This window comes from Podarcis raffonei, chromosome 2 (assembly GCF_027172205.1).
Source record: "Podarcis raffonei isolate rPodRaf1 chromosome 2, rPodRaf1.pri, whole genome shotgun sequence".
Taxonomy (NCBI): Eukaryota; Metazoa; Chordata; class Lepidosauria; order Squamata; family Lacertidae; genus Podarcis; species Podarcis raffonei.
The window spans coordinates 628,706-639,465 of NC_070603.1; the positions used below are offsets into that span (position 1 = coordinate 628,706).

General features: G+C 46.5%; 1 long non-coding RNA gene across 1 annotated transcript; it reads left to right on the forward strand.

Moving 5' to 3' along the window:
- Window positions 1-5,925: 5,925 nt before the first annotated feature.
- On the forward strand, window positions 5,926-9,726 carry LOC128403896 (uncharacterized). The gene is made up of 3 exons (XR_008328020.1): window positions 5,926-6,226; window positions 6,521-8,462; window positions 9,587-9,726. It is a non-coding gene; the product is annotated as an uncharacterized LOC128403896 (long non-coding RNA).
- The last annotated feature ends 1,034 nt before the right edge of the window (window positions 9,727-10,760 follow it).

Here is a 10,760-nt window from a genome sequence, read left to right on the forward strand (position 1 = left end):
AGAGCATTCCACAGATGGGGAGCCACTGCAGAGAAGGCCCATTCTCGTGTTGCCACCCTCTGGACCTCTTGAGGAGGCACATGACAAAAGGCCTCAGAAGATGATCTCAGGGTCCAGGTAGGTTCATATGGAAAGAGGCGATCCTTGAGGTATTGTGGTCCTGAGCCATTTGAGGCTTCATGGGTCAAAACCAGCACTTTGAATTGGGCCCGGAAACTAATCAGTAGCCAGTGCAGTCAGACCAGGATTGGTGAAATATGCTCAAACCATCTTGCTCCAGTGAGCAACCTGGCCACTGAATTCTGCACTAACTGAAGTTTCCGAACCATCTTCAGAGACAGCCCTACGTAGAACCATTGCAGTAAATCTAACCTTGAGGTTACCAGAGCATAGACAACAGTCAGGGCCGTTTTTACCTGGGGGTGCGGGGCACCCAGGCGCCAAATTCTGGGTGGTGCCAGGCGCCTGCCGCTGAAGCCACCTAAGCTCTTAACTATCTACCTATTATGAAATAATAAATCATTTTGATCAAGCTAGAAAAAATACATACTGTATATACCTAGGTATTACCAAAATGTATACCTACTGTTTCACTAAAGGACTTTCGACTTTGTGCACTCTTTTACCAAAGATGTGCTGCTCCGTGGTGGTGCTTGTCATTCACAACGGTGGTGCTTGTCAGACTCAACGACGGCGCTCACAACTAAATTTGGGGGCACTGAGAGGATCTTTGCACCCTGACGGTGTATATGCTAAAGACTTGCCTGACAACAGTAGTTAAGCTATCCCTGTCCAGATAGGGGTGTAGCTGGGCCACCAGCCAAAGCTGAAGGAAGGCACTCTGGGCCACTTAGGCTGGTATGGTATGCTGGTAATGTTCTTTCCAGTGCAATGCCATCGCTTCTTCATCTTTTAGAAGTGTGGTACTGTCTGTTGAGCATAATGATACTGTGAACGTGCTGAAACAAATGGTCTTATTATCTCACATTTCCTGAAGGATATAGCAGGCTAGAAATGTAAATCAACAAGTAGTAAATATTGGGGCATTGATTGCTCCCCTCAATGTCTTGGCCAAGATAGCATGGATTTCCTTCAACTTTGAACATACTTTGCTATGTTGACCACCACACATTTACCACCGGAGGGAGGGCTGTAGACTTAAAAATTATTTCTTGAACTGGAGCTGCCCCAGACTCACAAGAACTCTAAAGTCAGAGGGTGGGGTTTGTACATATATTTTCCATTCTGTCAGGGGTGTCTCCCAGGCCATCTCCATGTTTCACACTTAACTGGCTTCACGTTGGATCAAGATAATGTTACAAATTCCTTCCTAGCAGTTACCGTATATATAATATTAAAAGGGGGGAAGTAGAAGAGTCCTGTGCTTGCTTAGACTCCCAATCTCTTAAATTCTCTGCTAAACCTGTATGTAATGTTAATACCTGAATTTATCATGGTTAACCCTGGTTGAGCCTCAGCCACCAACAGGGCAAAGGACACCGTTGCCTTGAGTGCCAGTTCAGGGGTGGGAAGAGGAGAGCAGCTGTTTGGGCCTCTCCAACCAACCTTAGGACAAAACTTAAGACTGATTGACTGGCAGTTCCTACTGATGTGCAGCCCAGGGTTAAAGGCACTAGAAGGGGAAAGGCATGGATCAGGATCATATGAGGTCCTCCTGGTATGTTTCTTAGACACTTAAAGGAAAGACATGGAGAAGCAACTTTATCTTCGGGGAATGCCCCTTTCTTCTTCCACTGCCCATTTGTATAGTCAGTTCAGCAAGGAAGTGCCTGTATCATTTCTCTTCGGTGGTCAATTGCAGCTTGAGGTGAGGTGCCTTGAGGAATTGGTGCCAGAGAAAGGCTAAATCCTGCTTTGCACCAGGGTGGGTCCTAAATCCAAACCGGGCTGTTTTTTGTACAAGAAAAACATGTTCATCTCACACATCATGCATTGTTTGGGCTTATGTGCCTGCACTCCCTGATTAAGAAAGTTAGATTAATGTACAGGGTTTGCTTTTTCATTTTAACTCCGTTATTTCAAGGCTGTAAACTCTTCCATACTGGGGCACACATACTTGTGAAGCATTCTTCCCCCACTCACCTGACACTCCTGAAAGTAAAACTATGACCTACCTTAGAGGAGAGGCATGGTGAAGTTACCCTCACAACTTTTGGGCAAATTAAAGCTGCTGGATGAGGAGTTAGGCCTCTCAGGAAGTAGTCCTATAGCAGCTTAACTGAGGGCTCCTCTGGGAACATGTGGCAATCCAGGGTGTTTTCTCTAACTGTTAAAGAGCAGTTTTCCCTGAGGGAAAGCAGGGGGGGTGAGAGGAAGTGTTGGATAAGCACTTGAATGAATTATTGCTTTGCAAGAGTCATAACATAACTTTGCTTGATTTTATAACAAACTTCTAGTTGTTCAATGTGTGCCCGCCCACCCCTTCCTTTCAGAGGGAAATGTTCTCATTTTGCACTGGTCATTCCCCCATCTCTCTGATTGGGTGATGGAGGTGTTAAGTTTTTGGCCACAGTGCGCACATGTGGAAGTAGGCGCCTTTTAATATTTGGATTCGTGTTTGGGGCAGTCTGCCTCCTCCCAACCTTGCTGTGTGTTTCTGGGGAGCCAGGTCAAATAAATATCCATTCTGAGTTTTTCCTGAATCAAACTTGGCTGCGAGGAAAAAAATGTCATCTGGTTTCTTCCCCTGCTGTAGCAGTGTGGAAAATGCCAATTTTAACTGCATTTTTAAAAGACTGCAGTCACTGCACAACTTAAAAGATACAGAAGCCAGGGACAATGCGGCCACAGCCGACCCCTGATATTTGGGTACTCTTCACTTGCTTAGAGGCACAGCATCCTCATGTCCCTCTTTAAAGTATCAGATGGGATTCGCTTCCCAAAGAAAGAAGCTGTAGCCCCAGAGGCAGAGGTGGGGAGCCTTTGGTCAGGCAACAGATGGAGGACCACAGATTTCACCATTCCTGCAATACAGGAGCCATAAGCAGTATAAATAAAATACAATTATAAATAAAATATTATTATTATTATTATTATTAGAGAATAGGGCTCCTGTACCTTTAATAATGGTGCATACGAAGGGAGCATTTATTTACACTTTGGTGGGGAAAGCAGCATCTCAAACTCCTCTGAGCAAACATCATGCTCTGGGTCTGTGGCTTGGGGGGGGGCAGGCAAGTCAGCAAGTTCTTGGTTTTGTGCAAAGAATGGCTCTAGCTGGCAGTAGTAGCTGCTGCAGCTGGGTTATTTGGAGCAACCGGGAGGTTTTGGTACTTCTTGACATTTGAGGCGGAACAGAAGATCCAGGATCAATGCTGCATGAATCATCACAATATGGATTTCCACAAAACTTGAAAGTCAGATTAAAAAGAAGAACTTGGTCAGAGACCACATACCAATCCTGCATCACTCAGCTCTAGGCTTTTCAAGAATGACTGTGGAGACAGAGTTTGTGAGAGGGCAAAGGGAACAGCACTGAATCAGGAAGTGTGGGGTGAAGTGGAACAAAATCAAAGGCAACACAACAGAAAATAATGTATCGGGAGCATTATGATGGGAAGCGCCCAAAGTCCATCTGGATTACACGCCATGTACAACAAATTGGGCATTTCCAAGACCAGGGGAGGGGAATACTGCAGTTTGCACACAGATTCTTCCTCCTCCTCTCCACCTTTGATATATCAGCCTTGGGCAAGATAATCCTCAGTCCTTTTATGACTATATCCAAACAAATGCTTCTGGCAACAAGCCCTTTGCCATTGTTCAAGGTTCAGGGCTAAACAGCTCACTGCAAGCAGCCTTCAGTTTGTTTGTTTCCTTTGTAGCTGGCTTGTGCGGCAAGGAATTCAGAGCCATTTGGTGCAGTCAGGAGAATCGAGGGGTAAAGCCACCCAGGAAGCAAAGTGAGGCGGCTGCCTCAGGCAGCAGGATCCGCAGGGGCCGCAGATCCAGCCTCCAAGGAATGCAGCGCTTGCTCCTGCTCCTGCCGCCTTCCTTGGAGACTGGAGACTCCTCATAGAACTACAGTTCCTGGCATTCCTAACAAACTTTGCTTCCCAGCATTCTTGGATGGATGGTGTGGATGTAACTGCATCCATTAAGCCCGTGTTGGACAGCTCAAATGAGGGAGCCCATGATCCATGGCTTTGTGTGGAGACTCAGCAGTCACCTTGAGGTGAAGTGTGGTGTTTGTGAAATTGTAACATGCGGGACAGTTCTTTTCAATTGAGAGTTCATTTTCTCTGGCTCCATTTGCTATTGTCAATGAAAACAAAAATTAGGTGAATACGGCCCTCCCCAAACAGGCTCCCTTCGACCCACATAGCTTCAAACCACTCAGGCCATGGCTGAGATCCAGTGGGGTGGAGGCTTCCCATTTTGTTGGGAGGGAGAAAAGAAACAATACGAGGCACCAGACTCCACATGCCTTTTCGCTTTTGCAAGAATTATGTCTGCAAAAGCCGCCTTTCCCTCCCCCTCTCTATCAGCTTTAGTGTCGGACACCTGCAGAGCCCTAAAAAGTCATTTAACGTGCCTTTCTGCTTAATGTCTGTAAAAGAAAAACAACAGGCCGTGTGTGGCATCCGGTGGCCAGAGGGCTAAAGCATAAATATGTCTCCCTCCCTCCCCAAATGCATGATGGGACACTGAGATGCTTGCTTGGCTCGGCTCAGCTGCGGACGCCACTCACCGCCTTCAAAGTTGTCTCCTGCAGAACAGCCCTCCAGGCAAATCTGCAGCGCTGGCCCCCATGGTGGAAAGAGCCAGGCCCCTCCTTTGCTTAGGCCCAAAGCATGTCTGCGGGTAACGCAAGGCAAAGAAGCCCCTGCAAATCCATGTAAAAGAGCAAAGGGGGTGTTAGAAGCGTAAGCGACTTTCGTATCTACTGAGGCCTATGAATAAATCATATTCCAGCCACAAGCTGTCCTATTAACGAGCATCTTAGCCACAAGCTGCTCTAACTATGAGTATAAGCAGTCTAGGCCGTTTGTGGTTGCCTAGCCGTTGCAGCTTGTGTGAAAAAGCAACATTATCACTGCTCACAGGGGGGCATGCAACTCTCCCTCCACCAGCTGCTTGCACCACTCAGCCTCTTTCCCTCGATGCTTCTATTTCTCCTAGCTGGGCCCTGGGATGTTCACACCATGCATTTAAAGCACATTTCCCCCCTCCCAAGAATCCTGGGAGCTGCAGCTTACCCCTCCCAGAGCCAAACTTTCCAGAACCCTTAACAAACTACCATTCACAAGATCATGTGAGTAGGGAGATGTGCTTTAGATGTGCTCAGCTGTGGAGAGAACAGGCAGCAAAAGGAACAGAGTCAGCACCCTTTGGGCAGCTGCCGGGGCTTCCAAGCCATGGCTGCATCCGCAGCTGGCACTGGGAGGCTGGGTCTATAAGCCACCTGCCATTTTAATTCCCTACAATGCCCTTGATGTAGAATCGCTCCAGAGCATTGTGGAACATTAAAAGAATAGCCACCATCATTAAAAGAACACCACCTTGAAGCAATGCTATGTCAAAGGCATTGGGAGCCATGAAACTGGCAGGCAGCTTAAAGCCCCCCAGCCAAATGGGATGCTGCTGCAGATCCCACCACCAACAGCCCCCAGGAGGGTCTTCCAGTGTAGGGCACTTTGTGCCTCAGCCCTGGCACTAGTCTTGTCCTGGGGTGGGTGGGGAGGCCACAAGAAGAAAAGTGGCTGCTTCTAGACATATCCATGTGGATTTTATCTCCAGGGATAAAATCTACTCAGCTGGAACGTGATCTTTGAGCCCCCCTAGTCTATGAACTGATGCATCTTCTGATGACCTACTCAAGGCTGCAGAGTAAAGGATGGGTATTATCCTCCCAGCTCCTGGGGTGGCCCCCTTGCCCCAGGCAACTCCACTGATCCCTCACAACTTGGCTTGGTTATAAAGGGTTCAAGTCAAGTTTTCCCTTTGCTTCAGCCACAGCCAGACTCTGGCTTGGCTTGTTTTGGTTCCTCCTCTTTCTCCCTTCTCACATTCTCTGTAGTTGTTTGCCATCTCCCTCATCTGCCTGCCTCCATCTTTGTTCCAGCCTTCCTTTGAAGGACTCCTCAGCTGACTTGACTCTGCCCCCGGAGGACCGCTCTGACTGTGCTCAAGGGCTTCACTTCAATTCTGGTCCCATCAGTCTTGCTGCAACTCAAACTTTATCTCTTTGGGTTTTCAGCTACAGGTAGGAACTCAGCACTGAAACTCTTAATGTGCGGTTCATCTGACCCTTGTGCCACGGAAACACACTGAATGCTTGCTGGTCTCTCATACATCTGAATGATGCCATTCATAATAATTCATTTTATTTTGTAGTATCCTTGTAAGTATCCTTGATTAAAAGACTTTCTTTTCTCTGCCCAATAGAAGCCAATCTAAACACACACACAAGATCATTCAGCTCTTGCGAGAAGGATTTCATTCTGCTTTCAAATCGTCTTTTGCATTTTTATTTCTGAAATGGATTTTTGCCTTCCAGCGGCCCTGCGTCTCCCTGTGACAAACAGCCACTCTCCTTGCTCGGCAGCAAGAAACAAGTCAACGGCATTCATTAATCTGACACGTACGGAGAAAGGTAAATTTGTTCTGAAAGTGTTGTCTGTGAAGCCAGTGCATCTCCAGGGCCCTTGTTGCTAACGATCTGAAACCTGCTGCCTAAGCAAAGCCAGAATTGCAGCTTTGCAAGTTCTTTTTTTAAAATAAATGATAGAGCAAGGAGCGACCACAAACAGCTGGTTGAAAAGGACGTCTAACTTGATCCTCTCCAAATCTGCTCTTCAGCACACTCTCAACTTGTTTTCGCTGAAGCAAACAACAGCCAAGGGCGTTTTCTAAATCTGTGGCAGAAATGACAGGCGATGGCTTCTGCAGAAACCCATCAACCCACAGGATCTGACAATCCTGTTCCTGGGAGTGCCAGGCCTTATTGTTAGCTCTGGCTCCATATTAGAGTTTGCCAGGCTCATTCGCCTGGAAGGAAAGGTGCCAGATTTGTAAGCGGAGCTGTTGCCAAATCTGTGGAAATGACTGTGGGATTTTGGAACCCCCACCTGCATGCAGCAGCTTTCCTAGCAGAGCATTCCATAAGTAGTTAAAAAAAAAAAGGTAAATGATCCCTGGAAGCTTAAGTCCAGTCAAAGACCACTATGGGGTGTGGTGCTCATCTTGCTAAACGGTGTTTCCGTGCGTTTCCCATAAGTAGTATTGCCCGTCTCTCTGCTGCCATCACCCCAAAAGGGCTCCAGTAAGAGGTGGACTTTGGTAATATGGTGCCCTGAGCAAGGCAAAATTTTTGTCCCCCAAACTATTTCTTATTTTCACAATCATTCCTTTTTGGGACAGTTGCTTTTTATGGACCTTCTCAGTAGACATCTGTAAAAATATAGCTGCTAACAACAACAACAACTTTTGCACCATCCTCAGTCTTTTAGGTCAGATGCAGCTGCTGCCTCTGAATGCAGACTCCAGGTGTCCCAGTATCTAAAGGAATGCCTCACATGGTACCTGTCTGCCCAAGATCCCAGAGGAAAAGCCTATCTCATTGCCAAGCCTACCCGGACCCCAAGATCATCTTCTGAGGCCCTTCTTTGTGTGCCTCCCATTGGAGGAATGCTCTCCCCAGGGAGGTTTGCCTGGAGCCTTCATTGTACACCTTTAGGTATCAGGCGAAAACATTCCCCTTCCATCAGGTCTTGGGCTGATTAACATCTTAAAACACTTTTAGATGTAGTTGTGGGAGGGGATATTGGTTTGTACAGTTTTTTTGTTCTTGTTTTATGCATTTTGTTTTTTTTTATATTGTATTTTTATGTGCTGAGCCGCCCTGAGATCTATAGATGAAGGGCGATACACACACATACACACACACACACACACACACACACACGCCAACCAACCAACCAAGCCTTGGTTGGTGTTTGGGGAGGCCCTGTGTCCTCCTCACAGTCCTCTCTCGGAAGGGGTTTCAGAGGACAGCTCCCTCTTTGGAAATATCCTTTGTTTGAAAGGCTACGTGCTCCACATTAAAGAAGCCAACACCTGGACAGCACAACACAAGAAGACAGCACCTGGATCAGGCACATATGGGTGAAATTTTTTTCCTGTTAATTCTTTCCCAATTTGCAATTAGCATATACACATTTCAGACAAATCTGTGACCTCTTTTCTGACAAAGTATTTCTTCTTCTGTTTGTTGATGCCACCCAACTGGACTGCCTTGTGGCTGAATGTCCTCAGGGTCTTCCCTGCCTCCAGACTGGGACCTGCAGAAAAGGACAACTAAAATGATCAAACCCTTCCTTTTGTTAAGTGAATAGTTCTGCAAGGCCTGTGAAGTACCCTTTTGTAATGGAAGCCAGGGCAACATCTTGCCCCAGAAACCAAACAGCTGGAAATCATGCGCAGCCAGAGGAGATCCTGAGGTAGGTGGAGTGTACACACACTGTGTGTGTGTGTGTGTGTGTGTGTGTGTGTGTGTGTGTGTGTGCATGTGTGTGTAAGAGAACACTAGACTGTCAGTCCTGCAGCTAAGTCTGAAAGGGAAACAAAGGCCTGACTCTAAAAGCATTTTACATCAAAATTGCATCTGCTAATTTATATGGCTTAATGCACACTTTGAAATAATGTGTATAATCTAAACAGAAATAACATGCATCCCATCACGCTGGGGAAGACTGTGTTCCAGGTGACCTGCTCAATCTGACATCCGGGTTCTCTTTATGGGCAGCTTCAAGGCTCTCACTTCTTATCTTTTATCTTTAAAGCAGACTTGGACCCAGCAACCCTTCAAGGAGAGGACTGTGCTCTGCAGTGGCCGGTGTGTGGGCCACCTTTTGCACACTGCAGAACAGGGTAGTACCTGCCCACATTCCTTGCAGGGAACGGCTGGCAGCTTCTCCTGGGTCCTGTCCTGGGGTTCATACATTATGTTTTCAGCTGAACCTTGGCTGTTTCAGCAGCATTGCTCTCTTGGGCTGGGCCTCTCCTCCTCTCCACCCCCCACCCCGCCTCCACCCTGCTTTTGATTTCCACAAAAGTGTGGACAAGCAGTCAATTTAATAACTAATTCCATTAGACATTCTGCAGCAAAACAGAAAGAAAAAAGAAAAAAGAAACCATCACAAGACTTACAGTACTTAAAGATTAATACATCTACAAAGCCCTGAGCTCTAGGATATCTTAGGGACTACTAGATCTCTTCTATCCCAGCTTGACCACTGAGATCATCTCTAGGAGCCTCAGTGGTTGTTGAGACTCAATTGACAAACTGAAACCTTCAATGTCATCAGCCCAGTCCTGTGAAATCCTCTTCCCAGAGAGATTTGGCAGGTGCCTTGTACATTAGCCTTTACATGTTTGCCATAAAACCTTTCTGTCGTCAGACTCTTGCAGACAATTAAGAAAAACATTTTCAATAGTTATTAGCTGCTGCTCTGTAATTTTTAAATGTAGGGTGTGTATTTTTACTGTTATAAAATGATTTTTAAATGACATTGTGATGTACAAGTATTTTTTTTATATAAATAAAGGCATTTATTTGTCATAGCATAACCAAACAAATCCAGGAAAAGTTTCTGTCCCTTGCCCTAAAGGAGCAACAAGACTCAGAACATGACTGCTTGAATCATCGGATAAGGTCAGTGTGCCAGACAAGGACTTAGGTTCAAATCCTCATTTAGCTCTAGAGCGCATTTGGGTGACCTTGGGCCAGTCATACTCTCTCGCTCTCAGCCTTACCTACCTCACCAGATTGTTTTAGGGATAAAATGGGGGTAAAACCCATGGAAGGAGAACTAGGGGTTATTCAGCATCAGTAGGACAGAATAACCTGCAACGGGGTTATGACATATTATGAACCCAGTAGTATCTCTGAGAAAGGAGGCCTCATCTGGGGAGGAACTTAGGTCAACAGTAGAGCAAGATGTTTTGCATTCAAAAAATCCCTGGTTCAATTCCTGGCAACTCTATTTAAAAAGGATCAAGTGACAGCTGATAGCAAAAGCCTCTGCCAGTCCAAACAGACATAGCTGGGCTAGAGAGACAAAGAGTCTGTCCCGGAGGGTTCGTGTAAAACTGTCCCCCTTAAAAAACAAACAAAAAAACTTCACTGTAACCAAGTTGCCCTGTAGTAAGACCAGGTGCAATAAAAGACCTTTAATAGCCAGGCAAAAGGGGAATTTCAGCAGCTTCAGCTTGTCCTGCTGGTTTCCCTTGCTGAACTGCCTCCTACGTAGCTGTGAAGGATGCTGGAAGAATCCTGTCCGCATCTGCACCTAGCCAAGTTCACAACCCCTGCGGTGGGCAAGGGGGGGGAGTGGTACCTGGGGAAGCCTCTCCTCCTGCTGTTGTGACCCATTCCGACCCAATTCAAAATGCATCAGCTGGTATTAATCCTATGACTTATAGAGTCCAAGCCAAAGCATGTTTACTCAGAACAAATTCCCTCTGTGCTCAATGGGGCTTTCTGTCAAGGAGGGGTGGATAGAAGGGGTTTGGAAAAGGATCTGGCTGAGGGGCCAGATCTTGAGCCACCTCCCTCCCTGTGGACCATTTTGACAGACACCTGGCATCACCATGACGTCAGGTGATCCAACTTCAGAGGAAAGAGTTGGGAGCGCACAATCCAAGGGCTCCAGCTCTATCTAGGAGAAGAATCCCCTTACATCTGAGAAAGGGGAAAGGGAAAGTCAAAGACTTGAGAGCACTTTTTTATCAAGCAA